We start from the raw sequence: 18,719 nt of genomic DNA on the forward strand, positions 1-18,719 counted from the left end.
AGATTATTCCATTACATTCCTGACTTGTGCCTTGTAGATGGTGGACAGGCTTTGGGGGGATCAGGGGGTGAGTAATTCGCTGTGGGATTCCTAGCCTTTGGCCTGCTCTGCTCTGGCAGCCACAGTATTAATGTGGTTAGTCCCATTCAATTTCTGGTCAATGGTAACCCCTGGGATGTCAATAATAGTGCAACCCCTACCTAGGGATCGTCTTAATAACTTAATAACTCAAGTGTGTGATTGCAATGCACTTATCGCTCTTTGGTGTAATTGATGTTTGTAAACATTGGTGTTTCAGCACCTAGAGCCACTCATCCATGAATGGAGATGAATGAATCAAGGCTGCAACTGTTTTATGGAAGCTGTCAATCACAGCCCATCACCAGAAAGGAATGAATGACTTGCAGCGAATGGATCTGAGGGGTTGAAACACAGGTAACAACTATTCTCCTTCTAGCAATGGACACGTGGAGCTTCCAGATAAGTGTTACAGCTGTATTTTGTTCCATTGCCCCTGCGCTCTAGCTTACAGAGTCTTTTTTCAATAGGGGAGTCTGTGGGGGATCTGTGGCGGGGGCCCCCTTTAGTAAGTGGGCCCCTGTTGGCGGTACCTCTAGTTAGGATTTGCATGGCAAGGGATTCAGAATTGTTTCCCGATATGTGCTCCGAAGGGAACATAAATTGGCAGCAACTCTCTTCCGACGGGAGAACACAGGGCTTGATTGTTCGACGACGGGATTGTCTGCTTCACCGGCAGCGCACTCATGCCCGAGTATTTCCCAACGGGATAGGGGTGCCCACAATGGGAAACCCCATTGACCAGCTGCCAGGACGGAGGATCCCGCCGATCGTCTCCCAAACGAAGAATCTCGCCCCATGTTTTGTGTGTCTGTTTCGGGCTGCAACTCAGCCCTGGCAACAGGCTGACTGTAAAGGTCCTGCAGCCAGAGAAAATCGGAGTGATTGGATTGGATTTGTTTATTGTCACGTGTACCGAGGTACAGTGAAAAGTATTTTTCTGCGAGCAGCTCAACAGATCATTAAATACATGGGAAGAAAAGGGAATAAAAGAAAATATATAATAGGGCAACACAACATATACAATGTAACTACAAAAGCACTGGCATCGGATGAAGCATACAGGGTGTAGTGTTAATGAAATCAGTCCATAAGAGGGTCATTTAGGAGTCTGGAGACAGTGGGGAAGAAGCTGTTTTTGAGTCTGTTCGTGCGTGTTCTCAGACTTCTGTATCTCCTGCCCGATGGAAGAAGTTGGAAGAGTGAGTAAGCCGGGTGGGAGGGATCTTTGATTATGCTGCCCGCTTTCCCCAGGCAGCGGGAGGTGTAGATGGAGTCAATGGATGGGAGGCAGGTTTGTGTGACGGACCGGGCGGTGTTCACGACTCTCTGAAGTTTCTTGCGGTCCTGGGCCGAGCAGTTGCCATACCAGGCTGTGATGCAGCCAGATAGGATGCTTTCTATGGTGCATCTGTAAAAGTTGGTAAGGGTTAATGTGGACATGCCGAATTTCCTTAGTTTCCTGAGAAAGTATAGGAGCTGTTGTGCTTTCTTGGTGGTAGATTTGTTGGTCTAAAACAAGCTACTTTCTTTTAATCAAGTAATCACCCCTTTAGCTCCTCAGACAAATCTGGCTAACCTGGTATGCAAATTGAACGCACACATTGTTGGCCAGATTTGTTTGTGCAACGAAAGGGATGATTACTTGATTTATTAAATCGTAACACAACAAAATAATATCATCGGTGGAGAATCCTTTCCACTTGCCTGGATGAGGGCAGCTCCAACAACACTCAAAAAACTCGACAACATCCAGGACAAAACAGCCCACTTGATCAGCACCCCATCCATCACTTTCAAAATTTACTCCCTCCATCGCCGGCACACAGTGTCAGCCGTGTGTACCATCTAGAACAGCGTTTCTCAAACCGTTCCAGCCACGGAACCCGTTTGACTTCCTTGTAGGAGTGGTTTCAAGACCTGTGTATTTAGTCAGCTTCCAGGGAGGGTTATTCCCTGTGGCTCAACTCATTGCAGAGAGAAAAAGACACATTGACAATCTGGACAAGATGGCTATTTAATCAAGCTTGTTACATGTACATGGAGAACAGACTGGATATCTGCCAAGATCTGTTCTCCTGAACAAAGGCCAGAACACCGTACTTATACAACGTTTAAAAATCAATAGCCCACCCCAGTTGGACGCGATCCAATTCCTGAAGCTGCTACGTTTAAACTTACCCAATAAGATTGCAAGCAATGCTTAAACTTCACCCAATAGAATTGCGAGCAACCCATGATTGGTCCTCACCCTGATAGCAATGCTTACTAGTAATTTGCTGTGCATTTATTGTCTATGAGAAGCAGGACAGCAAAACCAGCATCCTGGATTGTTTCACAAAGTCACGGGGCTTTTCGCCGCAACTGTGCCTATGCCACCCCAACGCCGGCGCGCGATTCTCCTAGGCGCGGAGAATCGGCGGCAATTGTGCCGGCACGTTTGACGCGGTGCCGGTCGCGGGCCGCTGTACGCTGCGGGGCCCGGATGGGCCGAGCGGCCGCGCGGAAAAAGCAGAGTCCTGCTGGCGCCGTCCACACCTGGTCGCTGCCGGCGGGAACTCTGCACGAAGGGTCGGGGGGCGGCCTGTGGGGGGGGGGGGGGGGGGGGGGGGTGAGGGGGGGGGGGGCTCCGTCCCCGGGGGGGGGCGGGGGGGGCTAACCGAAATCCTATTTGATTACTTATTACTGCTATGTCCTAAAAATACATGTTTCATGGTTAATAATGATCACTCCGTACACTTCCTATGATTCATCTCAATCCTTAATAAAGCAACTTATGTAAAACTACTCTAGTGGCATCCTAGCTATTCAGTTTTAAGAGGTATCATCATTGGACCCCCCCCCCCCCCCCCCCGCTTCACTCCCAACAATATTGGCAGAACCCTTGAAAAACATTTTTATTATATTGAAGAATTAAACCACAAAAAATTATTATCATTGTGCAAATATCCAAAAATAAACTTAAAAGATGTTTTTACATTCATGAGAATTAAAATGTTCTATTATTTTACAAATAGTGTTACCTTCATTTTGTCATGTTTAATGGGAGGAATGATTCTGATGTTTTGCTCACAAATTCATTAAACACTGGAGTGCTGTTGGACAGCTAGATTCTCATTTCAGACACAAACAGAAGCACACACACACGCACTCCTCTCCCACACACGCCCTCAGCCTTCTCCTACATAAACACACCTGCTCACCCCTCTCTCTCACACACAGACATTCATCCATCTCTCCCTTACACAGACACACACACTCACTCCTCTCTTGCTCACACACAAACACTCTTCTCTCTCACACATATACACACTCACCCCTCCCTCACATCTGCCTACACACACCCTTCTCTCACAAATACACACACACATTTACCACTCTCACATGCACACACACACTCACAATTACTCACCCCTCTCCCACACATACACATGCACACATTCACCACTCTCTCTTACACACACATTCACCTTTCACTCTCACTCACACACACACACACCCCTCTCTCACACATGCACACAGCCACTCTCACTGCCCATATGGAAGGCAGCAGGCATGTGGGAATGTCACTGCAGTAAATGTCATGATTGGTAACTGTTTTGTTACCAGCTGCCGAACCAACAATGAAGGGTTGATTAACAAATAAACAATGTCTTAATTTTCAGTACACAGAACATTACAGCGCAGTACAGGCCCTTCGGCCCTCGATGTTGCGCCGACCTGTGAAACCACTCTAAAGCCCATCTACAATATTCCCATATTGCCCATATGTCTATCCAATGACCATTTGAATGCCCTTAGTGTTGTTGAGTCCACTACTGTTGCAGGCAGGGCATTCCATGCCCTCACTACTCTCTGAGTAAAGAACCTACCTCTGACATCTGTCTTATATCTATCTCCCCTCAATTTAAAGCTATGTCTCCTCGAGCTAGACATCACCATCTGAGGAAAAAGGCTCTCACTGTCCGCCCTATCCAATCCTCTGGTCATCTTGTGTGCCTCAATTAAGTCACCTCTTAACCTTCTTCTCTCTAACGAAAACAGCCTCAAGTCCCTCAGCCTTTCCTCATAAGATCTTCCCTCCATACCAGGCAACATTCTGGTAAATCTCCTCTGCACCCTTTCAAATGCTTCCACATCCTTCCTATAATGCGGCGACCAGAATTGCACGTAATACTCCAAATGCGGCCGCACCAGAGTTCTGTACAGCTGCAACATGACCACAAGGCTCCGAAACTCAATCCCTCTACCAATAAAAGCTAACACACCGTACGCCTTCTTAACAACCCTCACAACCTGAGTGGCAACTTTCAGGGATCTATGTACATGGACACCGAGATCTCTCTGCTCATCCACATCGCCATTTTCCACCTCTCAGCCCAGCGCTGTAGCTTATCTTTGTCCCCCTGTAACTTGTAACATCCTTCCGCACTGTCCACAACTTGTCACCTGCAAATTTACTCACCCATCCTTCTACGCCCTCCTCCAGGTCATTTATAAAAATGACAAACAGCAGTGGCCCCAAAACAGATCCTTGTGGTACACCACTAGTAACTGGACTACAGTCTGAACACTTCCCATCAACAACCACCCTTTGTCTTCTTCCAGCTAGCCAATTTCTGATCCAAACTGCTAAATCACCCTGAATCCCATGCCTCCATATTTTCTGCAGTAGCCTACCATGGGGAACCTTATCAAACGCTTTACTGAAATCCATATACACCACATCAACTGCTTTACCCTCATCCACCTGTTTGGTCACCTTCTCAAAGAACTCAATAAGTTTTGTGAGGCACGACCTACCCTTCACAAAAATGTGTTGACTATCTCTAATCAAATTATTCCTTTCCAGATGATTATACATCCTATCTCTTATAAACCTTTCCAAGAATTTTCCCACAACAGAAGTAAGGCTCACTGGTCTATAGTTACCGGGGTTGTCTCTACTCCCCTTCTTGAACAAGGGGACAACATTTGCTATCCTCCAGTCTTCTGGCACTATTCCTGTAGACAAAGATGACTTAAAGATCAAAACCAAAGGCTCAGCAATCTTCTCCCTAGCTTCCCAGAGAATCCTAGGATAAATCCCATACGGCCCAGGGGACTTATCTATTTTCACACTTTCCAGAATTGCTAACACCTCCTCCTTCTGAACTTCAAGCCCTTCTAGTCTAGTAGCCTGAATCTCAGTATTCTCCTCAACAACATTGTCTTTTTCCTGTGTGAATACTGATGAAAAATATTCATTTAGCACCTCTCCTATCTCCTCGGACTCCACGCACAACTTCCCACTACTGTCCTTGACTGGCCCTACTCTTACCCTAGTCATTCTTTTATTCCTGATATATCGATTGAAATCTTTAGGGTTCTCCTTGATCCTACCTGCCAAAGACTTCTCATGTCCCCTCCTGGCTCTTCTTAGCTCTCTCTTTAGGTCCTTCCAAGCTAACTTGTAACTCTCGAGTGCCCTAACTGAACCTTCATGTCTCATCTTTACATAAGCCTCCTTCTTCCTCTTAATAAGTGTTTCGACTGCTTTAGTAAACCACGATTCCCTCTCTCGTCCACTTCCTCCCTGCCTGACAGGTACATACTTATCAAGGACACGCTGTAGCTGTTCCTTGAACAAGCTCCACATTTCCATTGTGCCCATCCCCTGCAGTTTTCCTCTCCATCCGATGCATTCTAAGTCTTGCCTCATCACATCATAATTGCCTTTCCCCCCAGATATAACTCTTGCCCTGCGGTATATACCTATCCCTTTCCATCATTAAAGTAAACGTAATCGAATTGTGGTCACTATCACCAAAGTGCTCACCTGCCTCCAAATCTAACACCTGCCCTGGTTCATTACTTAGTACCAAATCCAATACGGCCTCACTTCTCGTTGGTCTATCTACACACTGTGTCACGAAACCCTCCTGCACACATTGGACAAAAACGGACCCATCTAAAGTACTCGAACTATAGCGTTTCCAGTCAATATTTGGAAAGTTAAAGTCCCCCATAACAACTACCCTGTTGCTTTCGCTCCTATCCAGAATCATCTTTGCAATCCTGTCCTCTACATCTCTGGAACTTTTCGGAGGCCTATAGAAAACCCCTAACAGGGTGACCTCTCCTCTCCTGTTTCTAACCTCAGCCCATACTACCTCAGTAGACGAGTCCTCGTCAAATGTCCTTTCTGCCACCGTAATACTGTCCTTGACTAACAATGCCACCCCTCCCCCTCTTTTACCACCTTCCCTCAGCTTACTGAAATATCTAAACCCTGGCACCTGCAACAACCATTCCTGTCCCTGCTCTATTCATGTCTCCGAAATGGCCACAACATCGAAGTCCCAGGTACCAACACATGCCGCAAGTTCACCCACCTTATTCCGGATGCTCCTGGCATTGAAGAAGACACACTTTAAACCACCTTCCTGCCTGCCTTACACTCCTGCAACTTTGAAACCTTACTCATGACCTCACTACTCTCAACCTCCTGTACACTGGAGCTACAATTCAGGTTCCCAAGTCCCTGCTGAGCTAGTTTAAACCCTCCCGAAGAGCATTTGCAAATTTACCTCCCCCCAGGATATTGGTACCCCTCTGGTCCAGGTGTAGACCGCCCCATCTGTAGAGGTCCCACCGACCCCAGAATGAGCCCCAATTATCCAGAAATCTGAAACCCTCCCTCCTGTACCATCCCTGTAGCCACGTGTTCAACTCCTCTTTCTCCCTATTCCTCGTCTCGCTATCACGTGGCACGGGTAACAACCCAGAGATAATAACTCTGTTAGAACTCTGAGTACTCGGCTGGGATTGCCAGAAAAGGAACCATGGACCGGTAAATATGGAAAGAGTATTTGAGATAAACGATCCAATTTTGTAAAGAAATTTGGAAGTGAACCAAATTGGACATCATGATTCGTGGACCCAATTTGGTTCACTTCCAAAATTCTTCACAAAAACTGGATCACCTATCGCAAATGCTCTTTTCACATTTGGCTCCTTTTCTGGCAACTCCTGCCTGCCTCCACCCTCCCTGCCAAAGTTTGAACTGCCAGACTCCACCTGGTTGTCAGGTGGTGACTCATGAGTAGCTTTTCTGGGGCAATGCCAGTCGTGGTTCCGTGGGCTAACAGGAACAATGCTAGCTTTGATTCTATGATGCAGGTGATTGCTTCTTCAGACCAGCCTTGTACCTCTGAAAGGTACATTCAGCCAAACCCATTCGACTCGGGCTGATACGGTGCAGTCCAAATACGTTTTATTCCATTAAATATCATGAACTGGTTGAATCCCGTGCTTGTGAACAGTGCTCCGTGGTCCGACACAAGTACTTCTGGTACACGGTGTGTGGTCAAACATTAGTGCAGTTTATCAAATGTAGCGTATGATGTTGTTGACTTAATTACAAATACCTCGTCTATTTTGAATGGGTGTCCACCAGCAAAAGGAACATGATGCTCATGAATGGGCCAACATAACCTACGTGAATTCTCACCCAAGGTCAGCCTGGCCATTCCCGGAGGTGCAAGGGAGCTGCAGGTGGCAACATGTGATGTAGCTGGCATTGGTCACATTGCTTCACACCCCTTCCTCTAGCCACATCGATGCCAGGCCACTAAACGTCGCTTCTCGCTCGCATTTCCATCTTCGACACGCCCAAATGGTTGCTATCCAATTCTGCAAACAGTGATTCTCTTTCTGTAATGGGGACAACCACTATCGTTCCCCAAAGGATTACACCATCTTCAAAACTAAGCTCATCGTTCCTGAGCTGATCAGGCTTAATTTCCTCTAACGTTTTCTCATTCCTCCATCTTTGCAGTATCATATGTTTAATCTTCGAGAACTATGGGCCGCTGTCATAAACTTTTACTGTCACAAGTAGGCTTACATGAACACTGCAATGAAGTTACTGTGAAAGCCCCTATTAGTCCAGTATTAACTTTGCTGATCTGTCACAGGTAAGCAGTTCAGAAGGTTTAAGGTCATTACAATCTTGCTTTCTGGTAACGGAATTCTACTTAAGGCTATGACTATGTGAGCCACTGACCGATGTTCGCAGGTATATTCGTAGACAGCTAAGAACAATGGCCAATGATGTATCCTAACAGAAGCAATTGGTGGAATCGCATTGTCTTTTTTGGAGAGTCCGAAAAGTGGCTTGTGGACTGTGGAAATAGTGAAATGCCTCCTGTATATGGATTGATGAAGTTTCTTGATGCCGTGGATAATAGCCAGTCCTCCTTTTTCTGGGCGTATTTTCTTACCACATCTGTTTGGGTTCTTGAAAAGTATCCAATGGGTCTCTTGGACACATCCTCCATTGTATGAGGTAACACAGCCCCTCTGCGATATAATAATCTTTATTATTGTCACAAGTAGGCTTACATTAACACTGCAATGAGGTTACTGTGAAAATCCCTAGTCGCCACATTCCAGCGCCTGTTCGGGTACACAGAGGGAGAATTCAGAATGTCCAATTCACCTAACAAGCACGTCTTTCGGGACTTGTAGGAGGAAACCGGAGCACCCGGAGGAAACCCACGCATACACGGGGAGAACGTGCAGACACCGCACAGACAGTGACCCAAGCGGGAATCGAACCCGGGACACTGACACTGTGAAGCAACAGTGCTGACCACTGGGCTATGTGCCGCCATATGGAGATGCAGTCACCTAAGTACTATCTTCTTACAGGGATCAAAATGTACCAATAAGAATGGAGACTGAAGTGCAAGTCTAACTTGGTTAACATATAAAATTATGAAGGGAATAGATAGGCTAGATGCGGGCAGGTTGTTTCCACTGGCGGGTGAAAGCAGAACTAGGGGGCATAGCCTCAAAATAAGGGGAAGTAGATTTAGGACTGAGTTTAGGAGGAACTTCTTCACCCAAAGGGTTGTGAATCTATGGAATTCCTTGCCCAGTGAAGCAGTAGAGGCTCCTTCATTAAATGTTTTTAAGATAAACATAGATAGTTTTTTGAAGAATGAAGGGATTAAGGGTTATGGTGTTCGGGCCGGAAAGTGCAGCTGAGTCCATAAATGATCAGGCATGATCTCATTGAATGGTGGAGCAGGCTCGAGGGGCCAGATGGCCTACTCCTGCTCCTAGTTCTTATGTTGTTCTGTAAAGGCCTCATTTTGGAATGCTTTCCAACCCCACCTCTGGCACTTACTTGAGAGCACACGCAATGGCACCCGCAGTGTCAATAAGTTAGTGAGGAGTCATCCATAATAGTTGACCATCCCCAAGGAAGATCTGAGTTCTTAGGGGCCGGTGTCTGTTTAGTGGCTCTCACTTTATCCTCTATGGGTCTAACCCAGGAGAATCTACCCGATAACTGAGATAAACCACCTCCTTTGCTTGGAAGGTGCACTTCTCTCTTTTTAAGGGCACTCCCGCCTCCTGAAAACTCTTCAAAACTTTGTCCAAATTGGCCAGATGTTCCTCTTGATGGATCCCATTAAAACATCTTCCAAATAAATGACTACTCTGGGCAAACCCTGCAGCAAACTCTCCCTAGCTCGCTGGGTGCAAGCAGGTGAAACCCTTGAAAGTATTTATGATGATGTATCGCCTTGATGGGTCATCCAGTTCTAACTGCTGCTAAGCGTGCCTCATGTCCAACTTGTTATATGTCAACATCCCAGCTAACACGACTTAAGATCCTCAATCTTGAGGATGCGGTATCTATCTAATTTTGCAGCCTGATTTACCACCAATTTATAATCTCTGCAGATGCCAATGGCCTTGTCTTGTTTGACTACCAGCATAATAGGTGCTGCCCACTCTGCAAATTGTAAGGTTCTGATGATGCCCAAATATTTCCGTCATTTCTATTCTGTTTCTACCTTCTTTACTAATGCGTAGAGCATGGATCTTGCACTGGAAAATCTTGCGGTGGCCTCTGGTCCACATATAATTTTGCTTGTGATCCTTTGATCCGGAAACCACGGCTCAGTCGCGAGATTAATTGCCCTACTGAAGGACAGGTCTGAGGCGTTCAAGTCAGGCGACCCTGACCTATACAAGAAATCCAGGTATGACCTCCGCAAAGCCACCGAGATGCCAAGAGAGGACATCAGACCAAGCTAGAGTCACAGACGAGTTGTGGAAAGGCCTAAACAACATAACGGGCTACAAAGTGAAACCAAACAGTATCACTTTGCCCCTCCCCGATGAACTCAATGCATTCTATGCTCAGTTCGAGCAGGAAACCAACAATCCGCTGTCGAGTGCCCCAGCAGCCCATAACTCACCCATACCACAATCACAGCTTTCGAAGTCAGATCGACCTTCCTGAAAGTGAACCCTCGGAAGGCGATGGGCCCGGACAGGATCCCTGGTCGTGCACTCAGAGCCTGCGCGGACCAGCTGGCAGAGATGTTCACGGACATCTTTAACCTGTCCATACTCCGTTTCGAGAACCCCACATGCTTGAAGAAGACCACCATCATACCAGTGCCAAAGAAGAACCAGGCAACGTGCCTCAATGACTACCGACCAGTGGCCCTGACTTCAGTCGTAATGAAGTGCTTCGAGAGGTTGGTCATGAAGCGCATCACCTCCATACTCCCAGAACGCCTTGATCCACCGCAATTCGCATACCGCCGCAACTGGTCCACAGCAGACGCCATTTCCCTGGCCCTACATTCATCCCGAGAGCATCTCGACCTCTGTCCGGTGGCCCTGACTTCAGTAATGAAGTGCTTCGAGGGGTTGGTCATGAAGCGCATCACCTCCATATTCCCAGAATGCCTTGATCCACCGCAATTCACATACCGCTGCAACCGGTCCACAGCAGACGCCACTTTCCTGGCCCTACACTCATCCCGAGAGCATCTCGAAAACAAGGACTCCTACATTAGACTCCTATTTATTGACAACAGCTCGACCTTCAACATCTTAATCCCAGCCAAACTCATATCAAAGCTCCAAAACCTAGGACTTGGCTCCTCACTCTGCAAATAGATCCTCGATTTCCTAACTCACAGACCACAATCAGTAAGAATAAACAACAACACCTCCTCCACAATAGTCCTCAACACCGGTGCCCCGCAAGGCTGCGTACTTAGCCCCCTGCTCTACTCCCTGTACACACACGACTGTGTGGCAAAATTTGGTTCCAACTCCATCTACAAGTTTGCTGACGATACGACCATAGTGGGCCGGATCTCGAATAACGATGAGTCCGAATACAGGAGGGAGATTGAGAACCTAGTGGAGTGATGCAGCGACAACAATCTCTCCCTCAATGCCAGCAAAACTAAAGAGCTGGTCATTGACTTCAGGAAGCAAAGTACTGTACAAACCCCTGTCAGCATCAACGGGGCCGAGGTGGAGATGGTTAGCAGTTTCAAATTCCTTGGGGTACACATCTCCAAAAATCTGTCCTGGTCCACCCACGTCGACGCTACCACCAAGAAAGCACAACCGCGCCTATACTTCCTCAGGAAACTAAGGAAATTCGGCATGTCCACATTACTTCGTACCAACTTTTACAGATGCACCAAAGAAAGCATCCTATCGGGCTGCGTCACAGCCTGGTATGGCAACTGCTCGGCCCAGGACTGCAAGAAACTTCAGAGAGTCGTGAACACCACCCAGTCCATCACACGAACCTGCCTCCCATCCATTGACTCCATCTACACCTCCCGCTGCCTGGGGAAAGTGGGCAGTATAATCAAAGACCCCTCCCACCCGGCTTACTCACTCTTCTAATTACTTCCATCGGGCAGGAGATACAGAAGTCTGAGAACACGCACAAACAGACTCAAAAACAGCTTCTTTCCCACTGCCACCAGACTCCTAAACCACCCTCTTATGGACTGATCTCATTAATACTACGCCCTGTCTGCTTCACCCAATGCCGGTGTTATGTAGTTACATTGTATACCATGTGTTGCCCTATTATATACTTTCTTTTATTTCCTTTTCTTTTCATGTACTTAATGATCTGTTGAGCTGCCTGTAAAAAAATACTTTTCACTGTACCTTGGTACACGTGACAATAAACAAAAATCCAACCCAATCTTTCTCAATTCCCCCTGGAACATGTTTTGTTTTTTTATGATGTTACACCTGCTCCCCTCTTTCAATTAAAAACTTCCCAGCCAATTATACTTGATCTCTTGGAGCTCGTCGTGCCCCATTAAACTCCAGTCCTCGGTCCAAAACCATTTTCAACTGTCCATTACTGTCTATAACTCACTGGATTCATGTTCACCCTGACAATGTATATGGTCTCTCCGGTATATGTAGCCAGTCTAGCTGCAGTATTCTTCAACCAAAGGGTTTGAACCTCTTCTTGGAGATACCAGTATGCTTGTTCGCTCACGCCAGTAGCTGACGCCCCCTTGTCTACTTCCATCTTCCATGGCTGGCCGCTCTCTAACAATACCACTGTGAATGGGGCTTTCCTTCCTCACACTCACATTATTCAGCGACAGAACGTTCCGTTCACCCGTTGAGCAATCCTCCACACTATAAACTGGGGCTGGATTATTGACTCTGCTGGTACTGGCCAGGCCCTGCATGTTTTTACATTTGTGCTTTTCTTCCACACATGGAACACTCTCTTCTTTGAATCAACACGTTTCTGGGGAAGAACTTCCCTCGCCCCGATAGCACAAGCTTCCTGGGCTGTTGTTTAAATCTTCTATACTTTGTTGGCTCTTCCGGCTTCTGTGTTATTCCCTCTATCAAACCAGAGCCTTGACTCCAGGCACCACTGCTGTCCAAAGCCTCCGGCCGTCACTGGTGGAACCCATCGCCCTCTCCGACTACCCACAGAACTACAATCTTTGTGGTATTATTGAGGGTTTAGGGTGGTAATGCCTCTTTGTTGGGTCAATGAGCTCTGCAAATGTCTTTGTGTCGGGAGCACCTGGAGATATTTAACTCCTGACCAAGTTACACATCTGGGTCCCACATTCAGTCGGTGAAACAATTTCCTTCCGATTCTACTCTGATTTTCCAAAGAGCGGCATGGCAATAATTTTCAGGTTAGACCTTATTGGATTTGACTCTTACAATAGAACTTGCCTTGCTAATTTATTTTTTTCCCGGTGCGATCTGAGTCACCAATGCAGTAAATGCAATGACTGTTGACCACCAGTTGGCTAACCGACAATGAAAGATTCATAAACAAATGAACTTTGGACAGAATACGATAACAATGTCTTCATTCTCGGCACTAGGATGACAACTGGCTGCAAAAGCCCTCAACTGGCACCCAGACCCTTGAGCTTGTTTCCTGTTGGCCTATCGGGTCACACCGGGTGTAAACCCCCTTAAAGGGGGAGCTACCAACGCCACCACCTGGAGGTTCCCCTCCAAGTCGCTCACCACCCTGACTGGGAAATATATCGCCGTTCCTTCACTGTCGCTGGGGCAACATCCTGGAACTCCCTCCCTAACAGCACAGTAGGTGTACCTACACCTCAGGGCTGCAGCGGTTCAAGAGGCAGCTCTTTCTCAAGGGAAATTAGAACTGGGCAATAAATGCTGACCAGCCAGTGTCACCCAGATCTCGTAAATGAATTTTCAAAAACCTATTTACCAAAATTCTATAAATCTCCCACTGAGCTGCTAGACTCCGTTCCTGCAGTTTAAATTGAACTATGTGTCTTTAAAATCCATAAATCTCTGGAATATTACTATGCGCCGTTACTTCACAGTTGAGTGGCCGTCATGATAAATGCGGCATTAATTCAGGAAATTCACAATCACCATTGATATTACTGGGCAAAGTAGAGCGTTGATATTTAAATCCTCTTTATTTCAATGGATTGCCGCAAAAGTCACAGCCAATTGCAATACGATATTAAAACCAGGAGGAGACCATTCTGCCCCTCAAACCTACCCCACCATTCAATAACATCTGAACTGATCTGCACCTCAACTCCATTGACCCATCTGAGGTCCATATCCTTTGTGATGCTGGACAAACAAAGTCTATCTGAGCCTTGAAGTCTCCAGTTACTCCAGCATCCCAGGCATTTAGGGGGAGCAGGTTCCCAATTGTTCCGATTCATTTGTGAAGGCTGCTTCCTCGTTCTCCTCCTCAGTGGCCTGACCCTCATTTATGATCATTCTCTAAGACTCTTGATACTGAAACCAATCAACTAATTTCTCCGTACTAACCGTATTAAATCCTCTGAGCATTTTAAACACCCTGGTTGGTTCAATCCTCAATCCTCCACATTCAAGTGAATGCAAGCCACTTGTCTGAATCTGTGCTCATAATTTAGCCCTCCAAGCCTCACTATCATTCCAGTGAATTTATTAATGGATTGCCTCTCTTATTCCATAGATTTCTCCAACCTTTCCACAATGAAACAGGGTTTACAAATATTATATTGATGCAAGCCTTCACAAAACTATGGTCCATACTTTCACAGGTGCCACCATAGAGTAATAGATGTTTACAGCATGGAAACAGGCCCTTCGGCCCAGCTTGTCCATGCCGCCCAGTTTCTATCACTAAGCTAGTCCCACTTGCCCACATTTGGCCCATATCCCTCCATACCCACCCTGCCCATGTAACTGTCTAACTGTTTTTTAAAGGAAAAACTTATAGTCATCGATGTTTGCAGCATGGAAACCAGCCCTCTCGAACAACCCAAACGTTCTTCTTACGTGCCAGGGTGGGATGTTGGCAGTGCTAGGGGCAGTGCCATGGCACTATCCTGGCCTGTCCTTGACCACTGAGGGCCTACAATATCCTCCAAGCCTCCCAGCGTGACCATCACGCCTGGTCTCAGTTTCTGGAGACCAGCGCTAATCTGTGCCCGAGTGAAGCCCCGAGCGTGCAGCTGGTGACTCCCCGGAGCCGGGAGAATGTGGCCTCAATCGGCGACACATTTTTAGATGAACCCAATGGCTCATTCAAATATGATTATCTGGATCACACCCGACTCGCCAGCAGGAAAGGCTCCTCGCAGATCGGGGCGCCACTTTGTCGGCAGCCCTGATCTTTCCCCCCTTCCCTTTCAATCTTTGATGGCAAGAGCTGAGGAGTTATGTAGTTTGGGAAGAATGTTGCCAGAAAAGGTGGTAATATGTGGAATTCAGGGTGAGAGGAGTAGTGTTCCATTATATAAAGTGGGGTCGGAGAATCCAGTGAAGAGTGGTGAAGTGGTAGTAGGAGTAATAGAGAAATTATCTTGTCCAGGAATACAGTTTATCTTGGGTAATGATATAGCTGGATCACAGGTGGGAGTAATGCCTACAGTTGTTGATATGCCAGTGGAAAGTCAAACAACTGAATTGTTGAGGTACAAATATCCTGTGATTTTTCCTGATTGTGCAGGAACAAGGTCACACGTCACAGGTTAAGCCAAGAGGAGAAATCAAAGAATGAAGATGAAATTGAAGTGCAATTATCAGAAACGATGTTTGATCAGATGGTTGAAAAAGAACAAGAACAGGTGGAGGATGAGGCGGATATTTTTAGTTCAGGAAAATTGGCAGAGTTGCAACAGAAAAATATAAAATAAAACAAATGTATCAGAAAGCATACACGGAAGAGGAATCTGTGTGTGTACCAGAGTGTTATTACCGTAAAAGTGGTGTCTTAATGAGAAAATGGAGACCTTCATATGCAGATGGATGAAAATTGGGCAGAGGTTCATCAAATCGTATTGCCGGTAGGATATAGAAAGGAGGTGTTGTGAGTAGCACATGAGGTACCAGTAGGAGGTCATTTGGGAGTAAGGAAAACTCAAGCTAAAATACAAAAACATTTTTATTGGCCTGGACTACATACAGATGTAGTTAAATTTTGTCAGTCATGTCACACATGTCAAATGATAGGCAAACTTCAAGCGGTGATAAAACCAGCTCCCTCAATACCCACTCCAACATTTGAAGAACATTTTACAAGGGTCATAATTCATTATGTAAGACCGCTTCCTGAATTGAAAAGTGGGAATAAATATCTTTTGACTTTTATGGATGTCTACTCGGTATCCAGAGGCCATTCCAATGCAATATTACAGCTAAACAGATTGTGGAGGAGTTACTTAAATGTTTTACCAGATATGGACTACCCACAGAACTACAATCGGATCAAGGATCAAATTTTACCTCAAGGTTATTCAAGGTGGTTATGGATAGCTTAGGAATAAATCAAATTAAATCAACTGCATACCATCCAGAATCGCAGGGAGCGTTAGCACGGTGGCATCAGATGATAAAGACAATGTTGAGGGCTTATTGGCAAGCTTATCCCGCAGGATTGGGATAAAGGAATTCCATTCATATTGTTTGCAATTAGGGATTCACCTAATGAGTCAACCAAATTCAATCCTTTTGAACTAATTTTTGGGCATGAAGTAAGAAGACCAATTAAATTGATTAAGGAGAAATTGGTGAGTTTGTAGTCTGAAACTACATTATTGGATTACGTGTCAAATTTTAGGGAACGAGTAAATAGTACAGGTGACTTGGCTAGGCAATATTTAAAAGTTGCACATGATGTGATGAAACATGCAGCGGACAAGAAAGCAAAGGTTTGGCAAGTGGAGATAAAGTTTTAATATTGTTACCAGTGCTAGGTGAACCTTTAACAGCAAGGTTTCATGCACCTTACCAGATTGAAAGGAAATTGAGTGAGGTGAATTATTTGGTAAGAATGCCAGATTAAAGGAAAACTCGCCGAGTGTGTCATGTGAATATGCTTAAAATATATTTTGAAAGAAAAGAAGAGCAAAAGGAGGAGGTTTACTGATTCTAACTCAAAGTGAAGAACCAAATCCAGGTGACTCTGAATTTGACATTCCTCAAATTAAATTGGATAACGAGGATGCTCTTAAAAATTGGGTTAAATTATTGAGTTACCTTCCAGAGGAAAACCGAACTGACCTGAAAGAGTTATTAATATCACGTGGGCAAGTTTGTGGAAATAAAGCAAGTTTGTGGAAATAAGTTGGGAAGTACTAAAATGCTTAGAGATGATGTAGATGTGGGAAATGCTGTTTCAATTAAACAACATCCATATAGACTTAACCCTCTAAAATTGGCACAGGTTCAAAAAGAAATTGAAAGTATGCATAAAAATGGCATAATTGAATTGGGTTGCAGCCAATGGAGCTCACCCGTAGAGATGGTACCAAAACCGGACAGTACCCAACGATTGTGTGTGGACTATAGAAAGGTTAATGCAGTTACAAGAACGGACTCTTATCCTTTCCCACGGTTGAAGGACTGCATTGAGAAGGTGGGACAATCAGCTTTTATCTCCAAACTAGATTTACTTAAAGGTTACTGGCAGGTACCTTTATCTGAAAGAAGATTTCAACTTTTGTGACTCCTGATAGTATATACCAATTTGAAGTTATGTCATTTGATATGAAAAACGCCCCAGCCACATTTCAACGGTTAACTAACAAAGTCAATTCAGGATCATAAAGAACATTTGAAGCATCTGATGGAGTTTATTATTACAGCCATTTAATTTAAAACTTATGCATGTGGCGGGACGTGAAAACATCACAGCCGATGCTTTGTCACGAATGTGGTGAAGAGAAGCAGGTTCGATGGTAGAAAACAAAGAACTAAAACAGACTGTATTATTGTAAATGTTTGCTTGTTTGGCTGTTTTAAAATGTATGTATGTTTATTGTCAAGTGATAGGAATGTGCAATTGAAAAGGTGAAAAATGAAACCATCTTTGAAGTTGATGGTTTATTTTTCTCCATGGGAGTGTCAATTTAAGAAAAGTTTTTGTCTTATCACATGGCTTCAGTGATGTCATTTTGTGGGTGGAGTTGAGCTGTGAGGTTTGTTTAGTTTACTTTCAGTATTGACTGCTGTGGACTACAGACATTTTAAATATCTGTTCCACTAAAAATCACCTTGGTGGTGGCTTTGTATATATAATTGCTTTCCAGAAGAAGTTGAATCTGCTGGTTAAAAAGTGGATCAGAATTTATGTTACAAGACCAGTCTTAGTCAAGTGTATTATGGGCCAGCGTTTAAAAAACACCAAAGGAGTTCACCTGACCTATAACTGTTTGTTGATTTTGGCTAGAGTGAGCACAAGAGGCTGGTTTAGCACAGGGCTAAATTGCTGGCTTTGAAAGCAGACCAAGGCAGGCCAGCACTGCAGGTTCAATTCCCGTACCAGCCTCCCTGAACAGGCGCAGGAATGTGGCAACTAGGGGCTTTTCACAGTGACTTCATTTGAAGCCTACTTGTGACAATAAGCGATTTTCATTTTATTTGTTTTCACAAGAGCCTGCCTGTGTTATTCAATAGACTTCTTAGGTGCTTTTAATAAAAACAAACAAGATTTATTCAAAGAATTAATTTGACATTTGTATAAATACACACAACAAGAATTGTTATCAATTGCAAACATAAAGACCCCACACAGTTAGAGTAGTCTATGTATAACCCTGAAGAAATTCTCCCTTAACTGTTCCAATTCAATTACAAAATCCAAGTACAACCAGAACCCCCTTTTCAAAGGCTTGGCGACGGCATTCTCACTGGTGTAAGACTTGTATTGATACTTTGCTCCCCTTTTCAAACAGCAGATTTGAATCCCTTTCAGAAAACAATTTTATCTTTTAAGTTACCAGGTAGTCTGGAAACAGCTTTCAAAATGTAGATAGAGAAAAACACATCTTTCAACC

Source organism: Scyliorhinus torazame, chromosome 7, assembly GCF_047496885.1.
Source record: "Scyliorhinus torazame isolate Kashiwa2021f chromosome 7, sScyTor2.1, whole genome shotgun sequence".
In the NCBI taxonomy this organism is placed as follows: domain Eukaryota; kingdom Metazoa; phylum Chordata; class Chondrichthyes; order Carcharhiniformes; family Scyliorhinidae; genus Scyliorhinus; species Scyliorhinus torazame.